Source organism: Grammomys surdaster, unplaced genomic scaffold (genome assembly GCF_004785775.1).
Source record: "Grammomys surdaster isolate TR1022 unplaced genomic scaffold, NIH_TR_1.0 271, whole genome shotgun sequence".
Classification (NCBI taxonomy): Eukaryota; Metazoa; Chordata; class Mammalia; order Rodentia; family Muridae; genus Grammomys; species Grammomys surdaster.
The window spans coordinates 5,185,067-5,203,122 of NW_021604712.1; the positions used below are offsets into that span (position 1 = coordinate 5,185,067).

The following is an 18,056-nucleotide window of genomic DNA, read 5'->3' on the forward strand; positions in this document are numbered from 1 at the left end:
TTCTTTCTTTCTTTCTTTCTTTCTTTCTTTCTTTCTTTCTTTCTTTCCTCCTTCCTTCCTTCCTTCCTTTCTTTCTTTCTTTCTTTCTTTCTTTCTTTCTTTCTTTCTTTCTTTCTTTCTTTCTTTCTTTCTTTCTCCTTTTTTCTAACCTGCCTTCCGCTTTGGTTTTTCTCATCAGACTTTGCCAGCCTGTTTGATTATTCTGTCTTTGGTGTTTCTGAATCCACTGCTATGCAAATGTATCCCTAAGAGATGTGCTGGCTGTTTGATGTGAGAAGATTCTTAGGTAATAAGACACTAAAGTGACTAATGTTTATTGAGCACTTACTTACACCCAGTGTTGTGCTAAGGTCTGTATGGGACTTCTTAGGTGACTCTTGGGATCCTAGTATTTGGGTGCTATTACCAGGCCTAATTACAGCTGAGAAAGCCTAACACAGAAAGCTTTATAATTCCCCAGAGGTCACGGGGTTAGTAGGTCTCAAAGCTATGGGATAATTCCTGTAGGCGATCAAGTCACTCACTCTCTTAAGTGATCCCTTATTTCTGCAAATGCAAACAGCTCTTGTCTCAGTGTTCCAGGAGGCATTGCCAAGGTCTGGTTCACCACCTTCAGGAAGTACCTGCAGTGTTATTACATTTCTTTAAGCCAAAGGGCACGAGATCAGAAGATAATCCATTGCATACATACATGAGCTCACTCTGAACTCATGATCTTTCAGACCTACCCTTGAAAACTTACACTTCCAGGAAAACTTTGTGCTTATGTGGTTTATAGTAACGGTCACGGTTTAAGTTTTAAGTGTATCCAATGTGCTCTTGTTACAAATGCTTGTACCCAGCTCATGGTACAATCTGGGGCTGGGGTTAGGGGGCGCTGGTAGAAGTTACCTTTACAGGATGGGGCCTAACCAGTGGAAGTAGGTCACTAAAGGGTGAACGCTGAAAGTATTACTTACCCTCAGTTCCCACACTTCTGCCTCCTGATCCACCTCAGTGGAAACAGCCTCTAACACAAGGGCTCGTGGATTGAACTGACCTATCGAAGCTTTCCTCCCTCACCGCAATGGGCTAACACTCTGAAACCCTAAACTAGAATAAATCCTGCCTCCAAATACTTTCTGTCATGTATTTTGCCACAGTGACTGAAAAAGTAGCCAATACCATAATGTTGTTCCTAGTTGCCAAGACAGGGATGCAACTAAAATGTCTGTCACAGGTGAGTGGACCAACTGTGCCAATTCAGACAGAGGGATGCTATTGACGCAGAGGAAATGTAAAGACATGGCGCCAAGTGAAAGAAGCTGACTGGAAAAAGCAGCATAATGTAAGACTCTCATGCAAAAAGACAAAAGTACAGGGACAGGAGAAACATCAGTTATTTCCATGGATTGATGGGGAGAGACAGGTAAACAGGCAGAGAACACAGAATACTGTGAAGGATGGAATAGCTCTGTATGTAACAGTAATGGCAGATACATGTCGTTGCAGCCTTGTGAACACCTACAGACCATACCATACCGTCAGTGAATCCAAATGTAAGCTATGGAAATTTCTCTCCAAGGGTAGTCACACACTCCTTTAAGCACTGGGAAAGCAGAGGCACTAGGATCTCTGTGAGTTTGAGGCCAGCCTGGTCTAAAAAGCAAGTTCCAGGACAGCCAAGACTACACAGACAAACCCTGTCTCAAAATACAAAAAAAAAAAAAAAAAAAAAAACCAAAAAAACTCAACAATAATATAATATCACATCTGTCTTAGGTAGGGTTTCTATTATTATGAAGAAACACCATGATCATGGCAAATCTTACAAAGGAAAACATTTCATTCAAGCTAGCTTATAGTTTCAGAAGTTTAGTCCATTATCATCATGGTGGGAAGCATGGCAGTTTCAAACAGACATGGTGCTGGAGAAGGAGCTGAGAGTTCAGCAGCTTGATCTGCAAGTAACAGGAAAAGAACTGTGTGCCACTGATCCAAGGCTTAAGTAACTGAGACTTCAAAGCCTGCCCTGGACAATGACACACTTCCCCTAACAAATCTACTCTAACAAGACCACACTTCCTAATAGTGCCACTCCCGATGGGCCAAGCAATCAAACAGATGAGTCTATGGGGGTCATTCCTATTTAAGCCACTACAATTCCACACAGAAAATATTTAAAATTTCATATGATACATACTTTCTAACATGTTAGGACTAAATTAAAATGATTTGTGGATTGTTATGCTTACAACACACATTGTTTATGTATTGAAAAAGGAATTTAAACGCAAAAAAAGTTTATACCAAGTTTCAGTCATGTATATTTTTGCTATAACCAGTTTGAAATAATATTTAAGTTTTGTAACAGGAACACACTCACACACATGATGTGGCCATTATACAAATGTGTTGTACCAAAGCAAATTATACATATTAAGAGCAGCTGGTAGGAGAAAAATGTGACCTCTGTATCTTTCCCATTCACTCTTTCTGTCTATTTAAAACTGCATGTTTTAAATACACACACACACACACACACACACACACACACACACACACACAGGAATGAAGCCTAAAGGTCCAAGTTGTCACACATGCTCAGCACATACATTCAGTCTTCATTAACTTTTTGAAATAGAACATTGGTAAGCAGAGGCAGCAGAGAAGAGGAAGGACCAGTAGAATATTTCTCTCTCCTTTTTACCTTTTCCATGTTTTTCTTACCTATTCAAAACAAATCAACTTTGGAAGAGTAAGTATCTCTATTACATATTCATAGCACGCTACAAATATTAAAGCCATGTGGCTGGGGGTGTGGTTTGGTGGTAGAATACATGCTTAGCATGTGTAAGGTCCTGAGTTCAATATCCAGAACCCAAACAAGACAAAGCAAACCACTACAGAAGAAAGAGGCCCCAACTTGGGGGATACCCTGAGGCTATGCTCTCATGTGGGACCTATTTTTAATGGTGAACTCTCTGTGTTCCATGTTCCTGTTACATTAGGAACATCTTGCTTAGGAATGGCCCAATTGGGTAGGAAGTGATGGGTGTGCTCAAATAGGTCAGGGATTTCTCTCACCTCCATGTCCCCTACCCTCACTAGCATCACACATTTTCCTTTGTTCCTCAATCTGGAGGGCTGGCTCTGGATGTCTGGTTAGTATTCAGAGGCCATTCAATGGAGTCTGTGCTTGAGAAGAGAGGCATGCATGAAGGACACATCATCTCACAAAGCAAGGGAGAGAGGAAAGCAGAAAGGAAGAGGGAGAGGGAGACAGAGATGGGGGGGGAGAGGGAGAGAGAGAGACAGAGAGACAGAGAGAGACAGAGAGAGACAGAGAACCATTGTGATGGGTCAGGGGGTGGTCTTGGTAACTGGGTCTTGAAAAAGAAAAGTTGCCATCAAATTTTCCAGCAAAGGACAGAGCTGGAATTTTGCCTGATTCTTCTCCACGTCAACTTGGAAGAAGCACCACACAAAGAGACTAGTTCATATCTGCCACCATTTTCAGCGTCCCCTCTACTGGGTCTGGTAGACGCATTAATCATTCAGGGTGTCCATCTGTGTTGCTGTCATCTGGGCTGCTCCCTACGGTCAGAAAAGCAGCTGACAGGCAAATGCCAGGCACTTGGCTGTTTGGGCCTTAAGTGGTGACTGAAAGAGGAGTTACTTCTCTTTGCCTACATTTTAATGTTCCCTGAATCCAACTTACTCTCACAGAATTAGACATTCATGCTCAGGGAGAATGGAGCAGAGTTAGTTCCTTTTGGCTTTCTTGAACTAATATAGCTAAGGTTTAAATATCACTGGGCAATGTTGGCACAGACACACCGACACACACACACACACACACACACACACACACACACACTTCAATCAGTAGTTATTTGAACAATTTGGTTTTCACCTGATCAGTTAATGGGTGTTTGGTTTTAAACACAGAACTCCAGTGTCAGCCTGACCTGACTTCCTCCCAGTGGGCCCAGCCAACTCTAACTTCACAGCAAGCTGCCACCAAAACTTCAACACAAGGGTCTTCAAAAGACGCATATCCAAACCACTGCAGAGTACAACCATGAGCTTCGACATACCTGGACGTTTACTAAGCTAGGGCGTATTATTCAAAATGAAACTTTGTTTAGAATATATGGAGCCTTCTGGAAAGTTCCCCACAAAATTGAATTACTAGTTCAACGTGAAGCTCTCCAATAACCAGAAGTGCTGTGGTCTTTTCAGATGATGTAAAACTTAGCAGGTGCTGGAGGTTTCTGGCTTCAGCATTACTTCAGCGCAGGGTCTCTAAATGATCCTCTGCTGTATCCTTAAAAGCGCACTTGGAAAGTTTTAGTCCTGCCTCTGGAAGTGACTCAGCAAACATCAGAGAGTAAATAATATATCCCAACTCCCTGCAGTCTTCTTCAGATTCTAAGACACATTTTTGGGTTGACAGAGCATGTGGAGTTTGTGTGTTCCCGTGTGTGTGGGGTGCATGAGTGTGGCATGTGTTCCCTTCATGTGGAGGCTAGCGGAAAGTCTTGGGTGCTCTCTGTCACTTCCCTCCTTATTGTTTTGACACAGTATGGCTCACTGAATCTGGAGCTAGGCCAGCAAGTCCCGGTGCCTTCACCATGCTGGATGCTTTATACACCTTATCTAACTTCTTCGTTCTCAACAACGCATTGGGCATCATTCCTTCCATTTCACAGAGGAGGAGAATGACATTAGGGAGGTACCACCTTCAATGTCTTTGCTGTAACTGTTATGAACGGCAGCAATAACTGCACTTACCTCTGAGAAGATCCTCTTCTTCTGCAAAACATGACTTCAAGAATCATTGAATAAATTTATAAATTAAAAACTACCGATACTCCTGTATTAGAGAGGTAAGTTGTGTACTCAAGATAGTACAGGACATTTTATGAAGTAAAAGTTAGCTCCATCGAAGTCTTTGGATAAAGGAGAAGACCTATATATGCGTGATCAAAAGACTAATGTCTTTTTTGAATATCTATCCTTTTTTTTTTGAGACAGTTTGTGTGTGTGTGTGTGTGTGTGTGTGTGTGTGTGTGTAGCAGCCCTGGCTGTCTTGGAAATTGCTCTGTATACCAAGCTGGCCTCAGACTTACAGAATTCTGTCTGGCTCTGCCTCTCAAGCACTGAGATTAAAGGCATGCACCACCACCACCTAGCCTATGCTCCTGTTTTTTGCTACAGGGTCTGGCTGTGTAGTTCTGGCTGGCTTGGAACTCACTCTATAGACCAGGCTGACCTAGAGATCTTAGAAGCCCATATGCCTATGCCTCCCAAGTGCTAGAATTAAAGATGTGTGCTAAAGTGCCCAACTAGACATTCTTAATAATCAGACATAGATGCTGGCAAGATGGCTCTGGTGACCATGTCTAACAACCTGTTTGATCTCTGGTAATGTTGTATGGAGAGAGAACCAACTTCCACAAGTTGTCCTCTGACATACATATTCACACAGAAATAAATGTAATTCAAAACCTGGTGGCACCCCCCCCAAAAAAGTGTCTGCAATTATCTGCAGATTGTGCTTGTGTATATGTGTGTGAACACATGGCTGCTTCCATTCTTTCGTCAGATCAGAGAAGTTTCTAATATTGTTAACAACATTTTTCAAGTTAAAACAACCATAATTCATGTGGTAGCAAAAAAAAAAAATGTGATAACAAGAGTGTATTGGGGGCTGAAGAGATGGCTCAGCAGTGAGTTCTTGCAGAAGACCTGGGTTTGGTTCCCATCACCCATATGGAAGCTCGCAGCCATCTGTAACTTTAGATCCTGGGAGATCTAATGCCCTCTTCTGACCTCTATGGACACCTGCACACATGTAGTACACACATGTACCTGCTACACTCAGCAATAAAACTCTCCATATGCATACTTTCAATCTTAGTAGTTATCCTGTGGAAGCAGGAGGACCAAGAGTCCAAGGCCAGATGCAGTTGCACAATGAGTTTGAAACTAGCAAGGGTTACACAGAGCAAACAAAACAAAACAAAACAAAACCAAAAAAAAAAAAAGCAATAAGACACTGGATCCTGCGGTATTATAGTATTGTTTTCCTTACTGTACAACCATCTTACTGCAAGATACTGTATAATTGCTGGGTGTTACCCAGAAAACAAAACTCAGCGTAGATAAGTGGATTGCAAGAATTATCAGCACAACGGATAGGAGAGATGGGTACCTTCATAAATTCAGCCATGATCATAAGTAGTATGTGATAACCTATGACGGTATCTAATGATGACAAAGGGAATCTTCCTATTGGAATTGGTTATTTCCAGGTGTGTTCCTCAGTAACCATGTTCTCATCGTCAATATTTAAACACATCCAGTTCCCTCAAGGGGATTAAAAATAAGGACACTTTCTTTGAGAAAGAAAGGATTGTGGAAATGTGGCTCATTTAACAACGTCTACACAAACCCTTGACTCGATTAATTTTATTCGTTGAGATTGATATGAGCGTCTTATGGAAGGTGAAGTGACTTTCATCTGTGCATTAAGAGCGCAATAAGCTCCAGGAGAAGTGCCATTGCATATGGTGCCACTTGGAGCCAAAAGGCTGCAGCCCCTTTATGATTCGTGGACCTGTATCAATCTTTCTGCCCCAGAATATCCACATCTCCTCCCTACCTACCACCCGTACTCACATATGCACTGTCATCATGGGAGAGATGGAAGTTTATTCTGCATAAACAATTTGTCCGTTGGCCGTTCTCTGAGTCTGCCAACCAGGTTGCCAATTCTGATGTCGACACCTGTCCATTTGGAACAGGAATGAAAACAGCCACTCATTTCCTAGAAACCATCAAACACCCTGTCTGTGAACAACAGCTCTCCCTTAACTGCAATATGGGCAAGATATGAATGGGTCACACAGACAGATAATTGCTGATCAGATCCTCCAAGTCTCTCGGTGTTCTCGAAATTGAAACTTTCATATCCCTTCAGTACAGTGCAGTTTGGGAAGAGTCAAGGTTTTAGGACTGTGTTATAAGCTGCCGAGACTTCATCTTGGTTATGGAATTGGATTTCATTATCAAGACTTGCTACTGAGGGGATAAAGTCAATGGGTATTTTCAGGTGGTTTTCAAAATGACATTCTCCTTGTGGAGATAATACAAAAATTACATCCAACCACATTACGGTTAGATTCTGGAAAATACGCATACTTACCCATGAAATCAAGGATATCTCTTACCATCCCCCACCATTTTGTGTGTGTGTGTGTGTGTGTGTGTGTGTGTGTGTGTGTTTGAGAATTTGAGTACTGGAGGCCCTTTCAACACTTCACCTTGTGCTTTCTCCTTTGTCTTATGATAGAACACTGTTCTCTTCTTTGTCAGGAAACATCCTCCTGAATATTACGTGGCAAATATTTTAGTAACTGCTGCCAATGACTTGCAGATGACATGTCACCACTAAAGTGAACTTTCAGAGCAGCCTGGGCCCTGCCTTTGGGAGCTTCCTGCCTGGCAGAGGCTGGGGACTAATGTGGATTTAATGTTGTTATGAGCCAGGCAGCTGAGCCGGGCAACAATACGAGTCTGTTGGACATGTCTTCTGGGTTGTCACGTTCAATTTGCACATGACCTCCTGGCCAAAAAATGGGAAAGAAGTGGTAGAATGTGGGACTGAAAGCTCATATTATTGCTTTGACAGCTTCACTCATCTAGAAGTAATGCAAAATGCAATTTATATTTATACACTCTGACCTCCTGCACAGAAAGGGAAAGTATCTAATGATGGGCCGAGGTAGTAGAGGAAGAAACAGATCTCAGTACAGCTGGAATTTGTCTACATTTCTGCTCTTCAACCATTCAATTACAGTCAAGAGACAAATGAAGCAGGGACAGTGTGCTGGTGAGGTAGAGACACAATTATTTTATAGTGACTGGCTTCTGGCTTTGAGTCTTGGCAAGGGAGGCCACAACACGCCTTATTTCACTGGAGACAGATAATCTGCTTGCTCCCACCGGACAAAGGCCCTCTGCTTGTAGGTGCGTCATTATGCCCATCAGAGAGGAGAAAAGACACAAGCCAGTCAGTGACACTCTGGGTATGCACTTGGAAGTTCTTGAGAGAGGCTGACACGTTAATCCTATTAACCAAGATAAATCAAGTGAGGCCTGGTGGTAACTGGGGCATTATTCACTTTTGAGTGGAAATAGGCAGTAGGCAGAAAGCATCATCTTCTTTTGTGGATCAGGAAATTTACTCGCTTTTACGTGTCCCCAAGCAGCTTCATTTTGAATAGAATCCACCAGCTAACTGGGAGAATGAGGACATCATTGTCTGAATTATCAGATACCAACGGAGTATTCTGACTAGTGTTTTAAATGAAACACTAGTGGTTTCTGTAAAAGTCTGCTGCCTGGGGCAGGGGAGAAAATTCTGGGCTTCTCCTAAGGATGGAAAGGGACAGAAGCAGCCACCTTCACAAAGCTGGTGGCATGGCAGAAAACTGTCAAGCTACCACTTTTGGTTTGCATGAAGAGTCTTGCTAGAGACCCACAGATCAAACTTGAGAAATGAACAGATAAAAGTGGGGACCGTGACTGACAAAGCAGGAGAGTATTGTTAAGTGTTTTCCCATGTTGCTATTGATTCATTTTTTTTTCTTCTTTAGGGGGGAGGAGAAACCGCCCCTGCTTAAGTTTTCCTAGATAGCAAACTTTTCTCCACTGTTTCTCCCCATTAAGTCTCACTGCCGACTTCTTATGTAGAATGCTCAAATATCTTTTTTTCAAGTTGAGCACAATGGACTCTCTGTGGAGAAATTATTGTATGAACCCCACTCTCAGAGAATCGGTTCAGTTTCTCTGTTTTATCAGTTTAGGGCACAAAGTTTTCCATGTCCTAGAAGGAAATCACCTGTAGAGTTCAGCTGGTCAATTTCTCGGGTTTCCCACATTTTGACAGGATTGATTTCAAGTCTTAGTAGCTTCTTAGTGCCAGAGGAGGGTAGTGTGTGAAGTGAGAGAGGCACACAGGTATCAGACGTGAGGTGTGGTGTTTGTCTCTTGGGGACACCCATGAGGGATGTACTTAAGTATATCTTATGTACACTGTATGTGAGATGTACACTGTATGCAAGAAATGTACTTATGTACACTAGATAAGGTATAAGGGCTAACCAGAAAGCCAGGGGAGGGTGGGCTGTTGTCTTGGATGAAGACAGTCTCACGTCTATCCTCCTTTCTTTGGAAACACAGAAAAGGAGTTCTAGGATTGCAATGAAGATGTATACATGGGGAAAGGCTGATGATATGTGTAACACTTGCCACATTGTCCCCTAATATGGCCAGCATCTCCCTTGTCCTGAGACAAAATAGTTTCAGGAACCCTGCTTTGGTTCCCCTTTCCCAGGCAGCTGCCCTCACTGACCTGAATTCCTAATTCTCCTCCCCCACCAGGTGATATTACAAGCATTGACTCCTTAAACTCACCAAGTGTTGAAGACACAGGCAAAAGTGTGACTCCCAGACGGGAGACTCTGGCACCACCAACACCCTTACTTAGAATATTCTATAGTGACTTCTGGAAGGGTTGGCTAGGTAAGAAGTGGCGAGGTTGCCTAAATACATCAAATTAGTTATGGTCAGGAGTCTGGGAAGCCAGGCTACAGCTCCAGCATCACACTAAGTATCTTGTGGAACAGCACTTCCCAAGCAGGTGAGAGTTAGAGCACTGCTCACCCTTACTTGTTCAGATGTGCGGGTGGGGGCCCCCCCAGAAAACCACGCATAATTCTTTCTATTTTTATCCCAGGGTTATTGAAATACTTATAGGGATAGTTTGACTGAGGAAGAAGATGAAGCATTTGATAACTAAACCAAGCAAAAGCTCCTGGGATGTTGACCATAGAGTAATCCTAAAAGCCTTTTCCCCTTCCTTCTCTGCCCCACAAAGTATTTCTCTTCCTCAAGCCCACTTCATCCAAAGAGTAAAGTGTAAACAGGGCCCTTTATTTGAGGACTGCTTCTCAAGAGAGTGTAGTATGTAGCCTCACAGATCCAGAACTTTCTCACCACCGCGCTCCTTTTGGTGAGGGCTGGGCACAGATGCAGGCGTGAGATGCAGGCTCAAGGTGTCTACGGATGCTACTTCTACCTGAGGCCTCCTGGAGTGCTAGGGGCTTTGGAGATGCTTGTTCTCTGCTTCCGGCCCTGCAGGAGTTAAAGCCCCAGACAGACAAAAGCGAGGCCGCGGTGGCTCCTTTTTCTCGGCTGTCAGCTGCAAATAGAACCGCTGCCCTCTGGACTTTAACTCCCGACAGAAAGGGCATTTTATTACAGGCTATGACAAGCTGCAGGGAGACCGCGGAGAACTCAGTAAGAAGTAGCGACGACGAGTGGAATCAAAAAACCGTTCGGACTGTTTGGAAGACTGAGCGAAGATGGCTCCAAATGATAGGTGTGAGCGAGACTCAGGGTCGCAGCTGCGGGCTGGGGGGGGTGGGAGCCGCGCGGAGACACTGCCCGCCTCGGAGGATCAGAACGCATCTTCCGCCTTCGATGGCCTTGCAACCGATACCCAAAGCTCATGGCCTATAGCACCCCCTCTGTAGCCGCGGCTGCAGCTGATTGTCCCACAAAAAGCTGGTCCTATACCCTCCCCAAATTTGCAACTTTGTGTGTTTTTCATTCTCAGGAGGGAAATAGAGGCTTCGCTCTCCCGGGCTGTGTTTTTTCCTGGTCCTCTAAGGGAAATTATCTTTCTACGGTCCACATCTAGACGTGTGAAAACCTGTATTAGACTTTATTCGAGTTATCTTCCCACCCCTTCTGAGTTTTCCTCTTTTCTGAAGAGAGAGAGAGAGAGAGAGAGAGAGAGAGAGAGAGAGAGAGAGAGAGAGAGAGAGAGAGAGAGAGAGAGAGAGAGAGAGAGTGTTTTTCATTCTGGGCTTGCTGCTTAGTAAAGAGGCCGCAGTCTTAGCTGTCTCAGGTCTTTCAAGGTACTGATTTCTCAGGGCTGCGGAGTGTGTCCTTCCCCCTGCCCTCCCCGCTCCGAGTAGTTCTGTAAATGCTTTAAATCATCTGTATCCAGTAAAAACCTGCAGCACTTAATCTGCTTAAAGCGCGCCATGGAGTAGGAGCCCACTCCCGCCCCCTAAAACATAAGCACCCCAGCTGGATGTGGACCTTGTAGGATTCAAGTTGGTGTGAGGATGGCAGCTCAGTTGGAGAAGGCTGGAGAAGGCTCAAGGGACTTCTGAGGAACTCTGTACTACAAAAGGTGAAATGTGCTTATCCCAACTACAGCCCCAGAATCCCTTCCAAGAGAGTCAGAGTTGGCGGTTGCCAAAGCTAGCCCCCACACCAAGCTCGTTTGCTTGAAGGGTCCAGCTCGACTCAAGCCCCAAATTAGAAAGATTTTTGACAGTCTAACTCAGGGCACTGTGCGAATGGTTAAAAAGAACCTGCAGTTCCCCTTTCCCAAAACCTATGCTAGTGAAGTGTGAGCAATCTTGTCTAATTCCATATCCAAGTCAGAGAGAGTGGATACATTATAAATTCATAGCTTATGGCACACATGTTTCCCGCGTCCTGTGTCCTGCCTGGTAAAGCAGAACAAAACAAAACAAAGCAAAACATAGCTGGAAGCTTTTGGGTTCTTGTTTAACTGGAGAAACTGTAAAAACAACAACAAAAAACTCCAATGTTTTAAAAGATTGTGGCTCCACACAGACGATCCTGGACCCATTTTGCCAGGTCCCCTCCACTACATGACAAAGCAGAGCTTTCTAAGTCAGTTTTCTCATCCCACTCACACTTTTATGTCCCCCTTTCTTTCTTTTCAGAACCATCTCTTCTTTTTCTGTCAGAGTGTGTCTGATTTTGGTAAATACTAATTATTCGTTCTCTCTCGAACCCTGTTACATCCCCTAACCACCTGCACCAGAGTATAAGCAGACCCCATCTCTAGTGTCTAACAAAAGTCAAAGAAAGTTCATGTGTTTAGAACCGAGTCTGAAACAATGCCCTGGGTCCCCATTGTGTGCTGAATCACAGCTACAAAAAATGGATATTAAAATTAAATAGCCTCAAAACTAAGAGCATGGGAGGGGGGGACTTCACAAGACAAGGATTTTTACTAACAATGAAGTTGTAAGAGGAATGTGATGAGGGCTACTGCTTCTGTCATGATGAACCACTAGCAATAATTGGACCATGAAGAAAAAACTCTTGTTTCTCTCCTCTTGAATTATTTTGTTAGAAATCTTTTAGAACTAAACAAATGCAAAAAAATTGTTCTCCAAAATGCTATCTGCTTACTACTGATGGGGAGAGCGTTGTGGATTGATGTGGTTCTTTTCACTTAAAAAGTAGCCCATGAAATAAATTTTAAAAACCTGTTAAAAAGTTCCTTCACTGTTTTGACATTGAAACGGTTGGGAGAGAGACTTTGTAAACGAAATTGCTTCCTTGGCATGGTCTATGTAAATGTGTATCCTTAAATATCTGAGAAGATAATAGGGGCCTTGGAGGAATATGAGCCAGCTTGGGGATTGTACTCTCTGACCCTGTGTGCATCTAGGAAAAGTAAAAGCAAAACTTAACATTCATCCCTGTGTTTTTCCCCCTCTCTCCTTCAATCTGGAATTTTGTTCTAATTTATACTCCAGGATATAACTGTAGTCCTTGATCTTTCATTTTCTTATCTGTGTCTATGGACCATGTCCTTCTCTTCTTCTGGAAAGGGCAAATTTTTGAAAGAGAGAGGCGCACTTCTTGAATTCCCCCCCCCCCAGATCCTTCTTGAAAGAAAATGAATGGGGAGGGGAGGATTTGAGGCAAAGGCAGTGGAAGCTACGGCTCTGAAAAACAAGTCGTACTGCAGAGAAAGGTCACCTACAGACAGTCGAAGGAAGAAATGTCATGGTAAGTGAAATTGCTCTGGCTTAGGTGGTCTTATTGTAGGAAGAAGATGGGCAGGAATAGCGTTTGGGAATTGCATGATGGAGGCAAAAAGTGGGAGCAATCAATGAGAATGGGATCCCAGGGTACCTCTTCCAGTTCCAACTTTTGCAAACACTTCAAGTATCTTGCTGAAGTTCTGGAAAATGACCAGCAAGGGAACACCATTTGCTCTAGGAACGCTGTAGGTTGTTTCACCTCCATTGGTAAAACAGTTGGGGGGCATTTGTTGCTTTCAGGTTTCCTCCCTTCTAAGACTCCGAATAACAAACTCAAGTGGTTGCCCTCACTCTTGTCTATCTTCCTTAGCAAACTTGACATCGTGGAAGAAACATGGATTACTAAAGAGCAGCTGGCTGACTTTTAACCCTGAGTGCATTGGTAGACCCCATTACCTGTGCATTTATACCGGGAATGTGATATACAAGAATTACAGGGTATGCAAGTCACCAAGAGGAGATGAGCAAGCAGAGGTAAGAGGTTGTAAAAATATCAGGGAAAGCAGGATGTATATCTTACCATTTTCAACACTCAAATGGATTAGTAATACATTTCAGAAAATTAACTGCTCTTTTAAGAAGGAGGTCAGTTTCTAAGTCCAAGGAGAAAGAGATGAATTTGAAGAAAGTGCAGCATCTTCATGCTGACTCTCAGACACTCAGAATTTCTAAGGGTTAAAAAAAAAACCAGTCTGTTTACTTAAACAAATTCTTAGCTTCAGGAACAAAAGCCATATCAAGACTTTTCCTATCTTCTTTCCTTTTGAATACAACTTCTACCTTTATGCAGTTGCAAGCACTTCTCAAATGGTGAGAAACTTTGTTGCCATGGGGGTCCACAGATGTTTTCTAAGTTAGAACTTTGTAAAACCATAGAGAACTCAGAGAGTATTTAATTTGCGCTGCTAATAAAATGATAAAAATAAGCAGTGGAAATCATTCAGGCTTTCAGACAAAAGTGTGTGTGTGTGTGTGTGTGTGTGTGTGTGTGTGTGTGCGCGCGTGTCTGCTTGTGTGCATGTGTGTTGTACACCAATCAAGCCACTATTATCCTGTAGGTTTGTATTTCTGGGCAGCTATTGATGGAATAAAATGGGGAAGGATTCATCAAATATCCAGGATGTTCTTTCAAAATTAAAAAGAAAGAGATGTACCGTAAGCTAATAACAAGAACTGCTAATAAGAACTGTTACTGTTACTCTTTAGTCCTTTGAGTACTAATTTGTATATCCTGTTGCCAAGGCAAAGGTAATTATTGAATCTATCCTACATCTGAGTGATGGAGTAGTCAGAAATGACTCCATCTGACAGAGCCAGGAAGCAAGTGATGGATACTATTGTCCAGACGTGACCCTCCATTAACACTACCTATCAGCATCTGGATCCTGTCATTGGTCCCAGAGCCAAGAGGACTGCCTGGCATAGTCCAAGCACTTCCAAGGTTTCTAAGCTCTCTCAACCTTTCACCAAATGAATAGGTGAGGAGACTAACATAAACCCTGTTTGCTCCATCTCCACCTGCCTTACTGCCCCTCTCCAGACCCATTGTTTGGCAGGTGCTAGCAATTTACTCCTTATCTTGCCTGTTTATGAGGGATTTTTAAAATTATTAACAAAGGGAGAAGTGGTATTAATATTAATTAACACCATAAAATGAAACAGTTTTGGGATCTCACCCAGTGAATCCTCACAGTCTCTAATTGGAGCTTTGGAGAAAGGGGAGGAGGAGGAGAGGGGAAAGGGAGGGAGGGAAAATGTGTGTGTGGGGGAGATACAGATGACCTACTGGGTGACAGGCACAGGTTGGAAGGGTGACATTTTATTGTAAGCCTCCCAATGAAAGGAAGAAAAGGAAGGGACCAGTCAATTTAATGCAGGGACCAAGAGTGCAGGAGTGTTGCTAAGAGACAGAGATGCTGGTAAAGTTCTATCACAAGCCCTACTCTGACCTTATGCAAATAGAGGCGGCCAACTCTTTGTGGAACGGCTGAAAATTCCACCCCCTGTGTCACCAATACCTGGCATCGAGCCTTTCATTCAAATGTTCTCTAAAAACACACACACAGAGGATGTGACAAAGTGCTACACATCTAGGGTTTTTTTAACACACACACACACACACACACACCCCTCACAAGGATATGAGGAATAGTAATAGCACTAATAATTTTTAAATGGGAGGGAGCAGTCAATGGCAGATCTTCCTGAGGAATTGTCACCCACCCTTACCTTCTGTCACCGTCCTCTTCCTTTAGCTATAAAGTAATCTGAAGAGTCAGAAATTGCCCTCTCCTTGCAGAAATAGAAGCCTATTAAGATACTGAAGTAGTGCTCAGAGTATTGTCATAATTCACACCCCGAGGAGTGTGAGGAGGGAAGGTGTGAGGGTGGGTGGATAGGCTGAGGGTGCTTGGTGCAGAGCAATCACAGTTCATCTTGAACCCCCCAACCGAAAGAGATGTGGGGGGGACTTTCCATTTATCATTCATCTGCCCACTCTGTAGGAAAAAAACTTGGGGAAATTTGTCTCTTAGGGAGTTGAATATTCTTAGAGTTAACAGGGAAGGCCGACAGGACACATCCAGTGAGCTAGTGACTCTGGGAACCAGCCTTAGGGGGGATGGGGGTGGGTTGGGGGAGAGGTAGGTAGGTACCATTGAGGATTTATCAGTTCGGTTTGCCTTTGTTCAGAGTCCTCAAGCTGAGGGGCATGCTCTGCCACCTGGCCCTGGGTGCTAGAAGGTGAGCGATGAATTGGAGCTGGATGCTGTAACAGGCCTGACCCTCCGTGGAGCAGCCCTTTGAGAGTCAGAAGAGAGAATCCTGACTTGGGGCTGCAAGGTCTGGATTTCCCACTTTCTGCCGCACTTTCTTTCTTGTGTAGCCTCACTTCCATGGGTGTCTTCACTCTCTTTCACCCCGAGTTAACTATTGGTCTTCCCCTGGGTTGGAGTATAGGAAGCCATTCACCAGCCCAAAGGCAGCTCCTAAAAAGAACTGCCCTAGGGTACCAATCCAGAGAAGTTGCACATCACACAGAGAAATAGGTTATTTTTACAGTTCTTAGCTACCTTGGGAGCTATAGGCACGACTGCAGTTTTGGGGAACTTGAGGATCTTGGGGCTGGCTGGCAAGAAGAGACTCGGTAGGGCTTTCCTCAGCAGCTACCCACTTGCCCTTCCACAGCCCCAGGGACTACCGGGGCTGACTGATGGCGGCTAGAACCTGACCCAAACTGGAAAGCATCTTGCTCGGTCCCCACTCCTTTCCTACAAAGCAGGAGAACAGAATCATTTTCTCCAAGTGAGGGCAAAGCCCAGCGCACACAACTTGGGAAACTCAATTTAGTCAGCCTGCTTTATACATCTCACTTCCTCCCACTCTTTTGATTTCAATATTGATAACAAGCCCACCGCTGCGCGCATCTTTATGGTAATAGTTGCAAATGAGAACGGAACTCCCCCTCACCCCCACCCCTTCGACTAGGGAGCGTTTCAAGCAGTCAGTGGCAAGTAACTTCTCAAGATAACTTCTCCCTGAGATCCTCCCCCTCCCCTTTTAATGGTGGGACTTTTCATAATGTGCACAATACTATTAAAATTTCATATTAGCACTGTGTATGGTGAACTTTGTAATGGGAAATTCAATAGCTGCTGTAAATATTAATGGAATATGAAATGAAGCCACAGCCTCGACCAGCCCTGACAGTAAAACGGAGTGAGCATGTGGCGGCCCCGGGGCGAGAGAGGCCTTTCCTCTTGTCGCTCTCGCTTTATTACATTAGCGCTGGCCTCCCCACGCCGGCGTGGGCTCAGAAGCCGAGGCGCAAGGGTCACCCATGACAAATGTCCCCGTGTCTCGCCAACAGGCCCCGCCTGGCCCTGCCACTCCATCTGCTCAACAGGCCCCTAGAGAGTGCTCGCGGGTGTCAGTTTCGGGCACAGAGCTCTTGAGAGCGCCAGGCTTCCAAAAAGATTGCAGCGGTTCGGGTGCCTCCTCAAGTCACCGCTCCCTGGACCCGGAGAGGGGAAAACTCCAAGCGCGTGTGTTAACGAACTCCAAGTGGTATTCTGGGGTTGAAAGAGGTACTCTGAAAAGTCAGGCTCCCACTTTCATCTAGACTCCTAGCCCAGCATCCCCAAGCCCTACTGCAACCCCAGTCCTAGCCTGCAGGACCCAGCTCAGAATCCGCCTTAGGCTCTTTTTGCTGACAGCTGACAGCACCTCCAGGGTTTTCGAGCACTATTGGGGTCGTAAACTAACCCACGAGCGGCGGTTCACACCGCTCCCAGCCTAAACCATCCGGACAGTCTATTTGGAGCGTGTGCGAGCTATCAGAGTTTAGGCCTTGGAGCCGCCAGCGAAGCCTTTTCTTGGTCTGGAATCTTCCAGAAACCACTGGGGAATGTGCTGTGTAGACTGCGGGAGTCCCATCAGTTCTTCCAGCAGCGGAGGAGCAGATCCAGCCTTTTGGAAATCGGGGGGGGGGGGGTCCCTGCTGGGGAGGACTGCGCGCAGGCAAACGTGGCCATCAACACTTTGTGCTGCGAGTTATTTCTACCGGCTGGGAACGATCCAGAATTGAGTGGCAGGCTACGGGTCTGCGTGCTCGCAGTATTTATTTTGTATCGACAACACTTAGGAGACCTTAGTTTTTAGATGGGACATTAATCTCCACTTGTTAGGAGATCGGCTGTCATCATTGAGAAAGGTCTACCGAGCTCCGCCACCCGCTACCTGGATGGAAGGGACTTGCAAGGCGATATGCAACACGGAGGAGCAAAGTGGGGACATGGTGGTCCCTGCCTCCAGCTCAGGGCGGTAGGGAAGGCCCCTTTCATTTTTGCCTCTTAGAGGAGGGCGAAAGGGATGCTTTCTTATTGTAAAGAAGGGTTTTAAGGTTCTACGCTCGGCTCACAGGCGCAGCGTGCTCGCTGCTAAGTCCCGAGTCCTCCCATTTCACCGCCACTGACTGCAGAGTCAGTTGCTACCTCCTCCTTCTTACCACCGGCTTAGCTGGCGATACATTTCTCCTCCAACTACCCCCTCCCTCTTTAAATTGTTTTCTGCCCAGTTTCTCTTCACTCCCGGAATCAATCCAAAGCAGCGCTGTTGCTATTC

At 44.7% G+C, this 18,056-nt stretch overlaps 1 long non-coding RNA gene across 1 annotated transcript in view; it reads left to right on the plus strand.

Moving 5' to 3' along the window:
- Positions 1–18,056, plus strand: part of LOC114628786 — a 67,290-nt gene that overhangs the window by 38,207 nt on the left and 11,027 nt on the right. Inside the window, exon 2 of the long non-coding RNA XR_003712535.1 lies at positions 13,246–13,409. This is a non-coding gene — a long non-coding RNA (uncharacterized LOC114628786). The remainder of the gene's footprint in view (positions 1–13,245; positions 13,410–18,056) is intronic.